This window comes from Haemaphysalis longicornis, unplaced genomic scaffold, assembly GCF_048455015.1.
Source record: "Haemaphysalis longicornis isolate Haplotype H1 unplaced genomic scaffold, Haemaphysalis longicornis Haplotype H1 scaffold_12, whole genome shotgun sequence".
Classification (NCBI taxonomy): Eukaryota; Metazoa; Arthropoda; class Arachnida; order Ixodida; family Ixodidae; genus Haemaphysalis; species Haemaphysalis longicornis.
Window position 1 is genome coordinate 11,621,767 of NW_027526225.1, and position 8,381 is coordinate 11,630,147.

Genomic DNA, 8,381 nt, shown 5'->3' on the forward strand with positions numbered 1-8,381 from the left:
AGACGATGGCCGACCCTCAGAGTCTCGGCAAGCAGGAAGAGCGCAAAGTACCGGCGGCAGTCCGGAACGCCGTCCGAGTGTACCCGTTACCAAAGAACATGGATCCGACCCACAACGCGGACAGGAGAGCGTCCAGAGCGAAGGCTGTGTTGGAACATCACCTGAACGTTCCGGGCACCAGATTCGTCGAGGCCGCAGAGTACGGCGACCGCCGGTGCTTCGCGGCGGCAGTGATAGATGGGAAGACGGGAGTCAATGTGAACGCCGCGAGCATCGTCACGAGAGACGTGCAGCGAGCAGAAGAGCTGCCCATCGCCCTGGCCATCGCAGACCCAGAGACAACGACGGTGCTTAGCGACTCAAAGAGTGCAGTGCGCAGTTTCGCCAAGGGTTGGCTGTACTGTGATGCGGTGCGGGTGCTCGAGCGGGTAAACATCGACGGACGCAAGGTGATAATCAAGTGGGTTCCCCCCGATGCGGGGAACGAGGTATCAGAACTCGCCACCAACCACAACGAGACGGCGAACGCAGTCGCGCGAGGATTAGCTGGCCGCGCGGCAGCAGTTGAATCGTCTGGAGAGTGGTGGACCGAGACGAAGGACAGGTACGATACCTTTCAGGGTATCACCAAATATTATAGAAATTGTAGGAGGGTGCTTGGCACCGCCTCACCCCGAGCTAACCAGGGAGAAAGCGTCCACGTTCAGAGAGCTGCAGACGAATTCACTGATGACCCCGGTCATGAAGCATATACAGCCAGAACTCTATACGGACGACACGTGCGTGTTATGTAACAATGCTAGGGCCTCGACCGCCCACTTACTCTGGGAATGTGAAGTGCGACCTTACGAGGCGGCAACCAGGACAGACCTACCGCCGTGAATCCAAGAAGCAGTGCGCAGTTGTGACAAGGACACTAACTATCAGCCGTCCAGAAGGTCCTGGAGGCCCTCGAAACGCAGCACCGGAGCGAAAGCTGCGGGGCGACGCCCTCCCTTACGGGGCAGCGGCGTCCAACCCCGTAGGGAGTAGCGAAGGGGTGGTCCGAGTAGGGGTGACGTCGGGATCGACGAGTGGCTACGTCCGGGCGCAGTGTACACACTGTGTCTGTTGTAGGCATTCAACAGTCTGTCTTCCTTCCTTCCTTACCTTGGGATGAGCGTCACGGTAAAGGAACAGAATGAGAGGTGATCGGGAAAGCAAAGGGGGCTATTTCCTTTTCAAATGCCTACAAAGGGTATCGTCTTTTGACGACATTTGCAACAAAAGGAGCAGATACGCGGCCAATTTTTGTGTGGGCATTCAGCCTTAGTGTTACTTGAACCATCCCGTAGCATAGTTTCGTTCCTTCTGTAGTTTATGTACTATGTCCTCGTTCGTCCTTTTGGTTTTCCATTTTAATAGGCTGCGTGGACTCATGCTTGACAACCTGTCTCCAGTACTCTGGAGGAAGCCCACTCCTTCACGGGAGCCCAATCCATTGCATATCTCAGTGAACTAACCGATAATATACAATGGGATATGTCCCTGTCTGTCCCTTCGGTTTATCAATGTAATTGCCTGCGTGAAATCATGCCCCACCACCTGTCGCCAATACTCTAAAGGAAGCCAAGTCCAGTCATGGCCGTACTGGCGACGACTTAAGGAAGCCAAGTCCAGTCAGGGCCATACTGGCGACGACTTTTACCATTGGTCTCTACGCAAGCCATCCATAAAATCCCTCGCGTGGCACAAGCCACATCGTTCGCAGATGTTATTCACCACTGGTGGGTCGCCTACGTAACGCTAGCCTGGGAACCGCTCTTCACGTGCTAGCATTTGCACAATTGTCCCGCCGTAACGCTTGGCGGCTCTCCCGTGACTCCCAACCCGCCGAGCGCAGAGTCGCGCGTGGCTCAAGGTTCAGGCGAAAAACTTACAGCACATACTCGCAAAAGAACAATAAGCTTTCGTATTTCAGCGAATATTGTTGCGTGTGATAACAAATAGAGGACACAACAAGCTGGACATACCGGTTCTACTGTGGCATTCTCGCAAGGGAAGACAAAGGGCCTGGCGTACTGCACCAAGGTCGCCGGTGCGGGTGGCGGCCGCGTTAAGGGGGCAGCGGGGCAAGACAGGCTTACTTCCACGGAGGTCGTCGGGCCAAAAAAACTGGTCCATCCTCGCTTCCCATCTCCGACCTCGGCTCGTGCCGTGGACCCATTTTTAGCGAAGCACTCATTGGGAGCTACGAGTGCGCTTTCGGAAGCGTCGCGAAGGAAACGGGAGCCGGTACGCGGAGTGGGTGGCCGCGGGGTGGTTGACCCAATGCGCCGGCGGTGTCTGGCGGTTGGGCCATAGCCGCTAGCGTGCACTAGAAATGGGAGAGGGGGAAGCGCTTGTTGGATCCCCACACCACTTAGCAGGAAGCACTCGCCTGCAAATCCCCATAGAATGGGTACTCCCTTCAGCTCTAGCTGCAGCACACAGGAAGACATGGATATTCCCCCGGCTACCGTGATGTTCATGCTGCAAGTGCATCGACCCTTCGCCAGCCCCTCCGTTGCGTGGCTCAAGAGAATGACATGGAATTTCGACTGGAGCTACGAGCGCGCCCTCCGAGGCGTCGCGAAGAAAATGGGAGCTGGGGAGCGCAGTGGGTTACCGCGTTGCGGTTGACCCCATACGCCAGGGGTGTCGGCCGGTTGGGCCATACCCGCTAGCGAGCACTCGAAATGGGAGAGGGTGAAGCGCACGGCTGCGGTCCCCACACCACTTATCAGTAAGCACTGTTCTGCAAATCCCCATACAATGGGTACTCCGTTTAGCTCTAGCTGGCAGCACCGAAGCAGACATGGCTATTCGCCCGTCTAGCGTGATTTTCTTGCTGCAAGTACATCGTCGTTTGCCAGCCCGTTCGTTGCGTAGCACGAGGAAGCCACGTGACATTGGCGCCAGAGTTTAAAATTCTATCTCCACCCTCCACCCCCGAAGTTCACTCACCCTACTCCAACCAGCTCCACAGCCCTTCTGGCATTTTAACTTTTCTATCTTCTGGTAAGGTAACTTCGAGTACGTTAACATGAATATCCCTCGATAAGTACACCGCACTACTCTACCCACTTTACAAGACGTTGGCACCTTGTCATGATGCCTGTGTTTATTGGCGCTTGGGCTTCGAGGCCAAATAGCGCCAAAAAAGTATGTTGTGTCTCAGGTGAGTTATACGTTGCATGCTTTCCTTAAAAGATAGATGTGTAAAATTGGTGTATTGGGCCAAATATTGTCATTAAAAACGGAATAAAACTAGTTGAGAGCGTAGGAAAAGATTTGGGCAAAAAATCAGCGAGCCTCGGGGAGAACTTTTGCTTGAAAAAAAGGATGAGCCCCTGAGTGACGGAGAAGTACCTCAGCAGTGTCCTCATTATAGACGGACAAGCTGTGGTTATCTGCGATAAAGAATTTTCCTTAAAAATTCAACCTGAGCCTAGTAGTCTAAAAGTTGTTTTGTAACTAATTATTCCTTCATCAGAGAGAAACTGTGCCGGGTGTAGTGGTATGTGTTGTCTGTAATGATTAGCGAAGGGACTCTGTGTTTCCAGTAGTCTACACTGAACTACGATATGCAGTACAGAGAGAAATCCTCAACACTTATCACATTTTGGCCGTGGTGTTCCATTCAAAAGGCATTAATGCGTGCCATGTGTGCGCCCTATTCTTAAACGACAAAGAGCAACTTCTACAGATCTTCGTAGTTTTTCTGTTAGGTGTCTGCCTATGCATTGTTTTTTTTAAGTTCGTTTTCTGTCTGTGTGTCCCAGTGTTTCAGCCACAGTTGCCGGAGTTTTCTATGAATCCGCGATTTGAGGTCGCAGTAGGGCACGGACACAATGCCACCATTTCTACGAAGAGCAGCAGCAGCTGTCTCTCAATCAGCAGCCGCATTTCCCGCTATTCTACATTGGCCAGGAGCCCAGCAGCCTTTGATTTTGAGCCTCATAGAATATGCTGACATGATAGTGTTAATGAGCGAGTTGAACACTGCATTGTTATGGGGCTTCGCTAATGATAGGAATGTCACTACAACCAGCGAATTCTGTGTATATGACTGAGCAAGCTATTTTCTTTTGTATAATGTGTTCTATAGCTATCCCAATACCTTGGGCTTCACCTGTGAAAATGCTGGTATTCGGATGTAGCGTTTTTGAAGTGGAGAGTTTCGGTCCATGCAGAGCACAGAATACTGCAGACTTTGTTTTTGACTCATCTGGCTGTTGTGACTCTGTACTTTGATATTTATTTTGAAGGGTTACGAAATGTTGACGGATCAAGGCAAAGGTTCTTTGTTCTTGTCTATTCTTGTAAAATTCATGCGACACACCCCTGGCGCTAGCTTGCAAGGGGCTATAACATCAGACGAAGTGGTTTTTAGGCGTCTTTGAAAGAAATCGCCATGATTGTTGCAAGAGTGTTTACAGTTATCGTGTAGGGCTGTGGAAGTTAAAGTCTTTATTGGAATAAAGATACAGTGGAAGTGTCATGTATTAAGACGTTCGATTGATGCTTTACGATTGAGGCTGTTTTTACTGCGTATAGCAAGGCCGTGTAGGCACACTGATTTTCGAGTGACCAAATATCTGATTCAACACATAAACTGTTTTTTGGGCTGCAACGAAAAGCACCAGTTGCCACTCGCAGGCTTAAATGGTAAACAGGATCCAGCAGTTTCAGCGCAGCCTTTGGGGCGGACTGATACACCGCCCTACGATGATCAAGACTCGATCTGATAAGGCTGCTGAAGATTGTCAATAGGCATGACCTATCCGTGCCATACTATGGACGAGAGGGAATCTTAAGAATTGTCAGGGCTTTTTATACCTATTAATCGTAGTTTTATATGGGCGGTATGAAAAATAATTTTTCATCCAGCAGCACACCAAAAAAATTCATGATCTTTTTTTACTTTAATGATTGCTTCATGACGACTCACACATGTGTGCGACCGCACACCTCGAAGTTTAGTAAACAGAACACAGGTGCTCTTTTCTCCGTTAAACCTAAAACGGCTCTCATTTGCCCCTCTCAAGATGCTGCTGACTCCTAGCTGAATTTTCCTCTCACAGATGGCCAAATTGCATGATTTAAAATTGATCTCAATGTCATCCACGTAAACAGAATAAAAGAGTGAGTGGGGAAAAACTTTCCCTGAGAAGTTCCTTTTCACTGTACAGAGTGAGCAACTCATAACGCCTCCTGGGGTACACCATCTTCTTGAGTTTAAACCCCCGATAAAATATTGCCAAGCCGTGTGCGATGTGTCCTGTGCGAAATATAGTAATCTGTAATAATGAAGGTACTGTGAGTAATAAAAAGTTAATTACAGGAAAACAGTAGCTATGGCAGCTCCAACATCCAAGAAATAGCGTTCGCGTCTGCAAGGCTCTTAGCCCCGCTGTCTCATTTTTCCAATGCGATGTACCAGCTTGGCTTCCGATCAGTGCAGCGGCGCGTATCCCCGGAGGAGAGTGGCCATAACTGAACACCTGGATAATCTTCGCTCCTCCATTGAAGTGCTTTCCTTGGGCAAGGTGCAACCGCCCGTTACATAACCTCCGGCCGCGAGAGCACCGGCCCGTTTCAGACGTCGCAACAAAGTTAGAGGCAGCTTGGATCGCGGGAAGACTACGACTTCAGACAGGATACGTGCACAAGTTCTGACGTTGAATGAGATGACGGCGAAGGTGTGAGGGGTGTAATTTTGTAGGCCACGGAAACTACCATGCGCAGGATGCGCTAAGGGCACGTAAAACGTCAAAGAAGCCTTTCCGACAGGCCAACGTGGTGAGGTGGGGGTACAGGAGTACTAAAGTTCCAAGGGCCAAGAACACATCGCGATGGTGCTGGTCACAGCAGCCCTTCTGGGCTGCTTGTGCTATCGGCATCCTTGCAAGGGCAACCTGCCAGGCCACATCAGCGTGCGCTACCGCGTCTCGTGCGTATTTGGTGGTCAACGTCCCAGAGTTCGGCCATACGGTGTCGAATGGCAAGGCAGGGCCACGCCCAAAAGGCGAAAGAATAGAGAGTAGCCAGCAGTGTCGAAGCGAAAACTATAAGTAAAAGTAACGTAGGTTAGTGGTACGCCCAAGTCACAGTTTTTGGTGGACACGTACATAGCGAGCATATCGGTGAGGGTCTTGTTAAAGCATTCGGTAAGTCCTTTTGTCAGTGGGTGATAGGCGGTGGTAAGGTTGTGCTTCGTACGGCAGGAACGAAGGAGGTCACAAATAACCTTAGACAAAAAGTACCCGGTTCGGGAGCAGTTGACGAGGAGCCCCGCGGTGCGAGATTACATCATGCGGGAGGAAGTAGGCTACGCGTGTCACACAGCTGGTGGGGAGGAACGTGTGATAGTGTAACGCGTGGCATAATCGGTGGCAACAGCACTGCACTTGTTTCCCAACCGGGGCACGTATTCCTAAACCATATCGCTTAGGGGCCTAGGCCGACCACACCCCCTTCAAACGGTGACTTCACAGCGTGATGTAACTTTCTCTTCGTGCGGGACTTCATAAGCCGCTGATTTTTTTTCTCGTTTTGGACGGCGGCCGATGGTTTCGCTCCGTACGTGATGCTGCGGCTCTGACGTCCTCCGCTGGCTTCACGCCGTGCCTACAGCTGGTCACCTTGTCGTAGCTCGAACTTACGACCGCGCGCAGTGGTGCTTTTGCTGGCCAGGCTTTTACCAGTCCGTGAGGTGATACGTCACGGCTTGTGACCGTTGCCGACGCCAAAAAAGGCCTCGTTTGCTTCCAGCCATGTCGGACAGATATCGGCGTCGACGCAGCGCGAGAGAGCAGCGGAAAGCTGGCAGCAGCGGTCGGGTTTCACGCCCTTCTCGTGCTTTGGGGTCATTCCTTTCAGCAGAAGAACAATCAATTTCTTTTTAACTTACGGTTATCGCCTGCACGGTTATCGCCTGCCTCGAGACAAATTGCAAGCTGTTTCTGTTCGAAAGCGCTCATTCATTTGTGGCTTGTTTGGTTTTCATCGGGGATATCGGGTATTTGCGATAGCTTTTTTTGAGTTAAATAAGGGAGCTCTGGCTACGTCGCTTGTAGTATTAGCATGATAGAGCTTGGCTGCAAGATTGGTGTGTGACGACCAAGCCTTATCAACGTCAGAATGCTAGCGGCGCATGCCATTACATTCGTTGCTACCGTGGCTTGCGTAGGGAAGACCGAGGTTTTGCGATAGCTTTTCTTGACTCAAATAAGGGGGCGGTGGTTACATCGCTTGTAGTAATAGCATAACTGCTCTCAAACATGACCAAAGCAAATCACCCGACAATACTCGTTGGCAGCCTCTGTTAGGGTGCCAAATTCTTGGCGCCCGTGCCTTCTCCTGTCGTCGTCGAGTGGTTGCGCGCTTGTGTGCTGTCGTTTTGTTTTGAAAGTCCGTGGTTCGAATCTTGGCAAGACCTTGTGTTTTTTTTTTTTGCAATCAGGGTTTCACCGGATTTTCTTTTTTTTTTCAAGGCAAACAAAGGGGGCCAGAGTGCCTTACCGTTTAACCTACAAGTGACGTTCGACGGTACCATCAGTATCAAAGCAGCCCCGATATTTGCTTTGCTCACACTCTGAATTCATGAAGCTGCAGTCGGTACATAACATCAAGGTTAAATTAGGTAGCGTGTAAAGTTGTGCTAAGTGCGTCTTCGTTCATCATCCTATCTTATTTTGTTCAGATTTGACGGTAATCACACAATAATAAAAACGGATCAACACGTTCGCTGATTTTAACAGCAGATGAGCGACCGACATACGCGTGTGCTTTCGGCCGATTGGGAGCAAACGTTCTACGCTACGGTACAGAATCTAAAAGACCACCCAAGATCAAAAAACATGTTCGTCTTCACTGTAATGATCGAGAGTGTTCGCTTTCAGGAACGTAAACAATTACCACACGTACGTGAAAAAGCGTCCGCCTGCGTGGGCACTTAGAGCACCGCGCCCAGCGCTAGCTTAACTAGGAACAGGATGGAAGACGAGCGTCTGCAGGCTCGCAAGAGAGTGCGGAGAGTGATAAGCGAGAACAGGTATGCAAAGGTACACTTCGTGCTTCAGCTTCCCAGCGCGTACGTCACGCTCGCGCACGGAGCGAAACCGTCGACCGCCGCGAAGCAGCGCGACCACAGAAGACCAAAACAAATTTTTGTCTTTACTTTAATGAGAGTGCTTTCCGGAACGTATAGGTACGAACAGGTTAAACTCCGAACTACAAAAACGCGAAATCACGCGTCGCGCGAGCGTCGGCGTCGTTCGGCGGCAACGCTCAGACACGGGCAATTTCAATCGCGATTGAAGTGAATCGCGGTCGAGTTTTCGAACGAGCTCGACGCA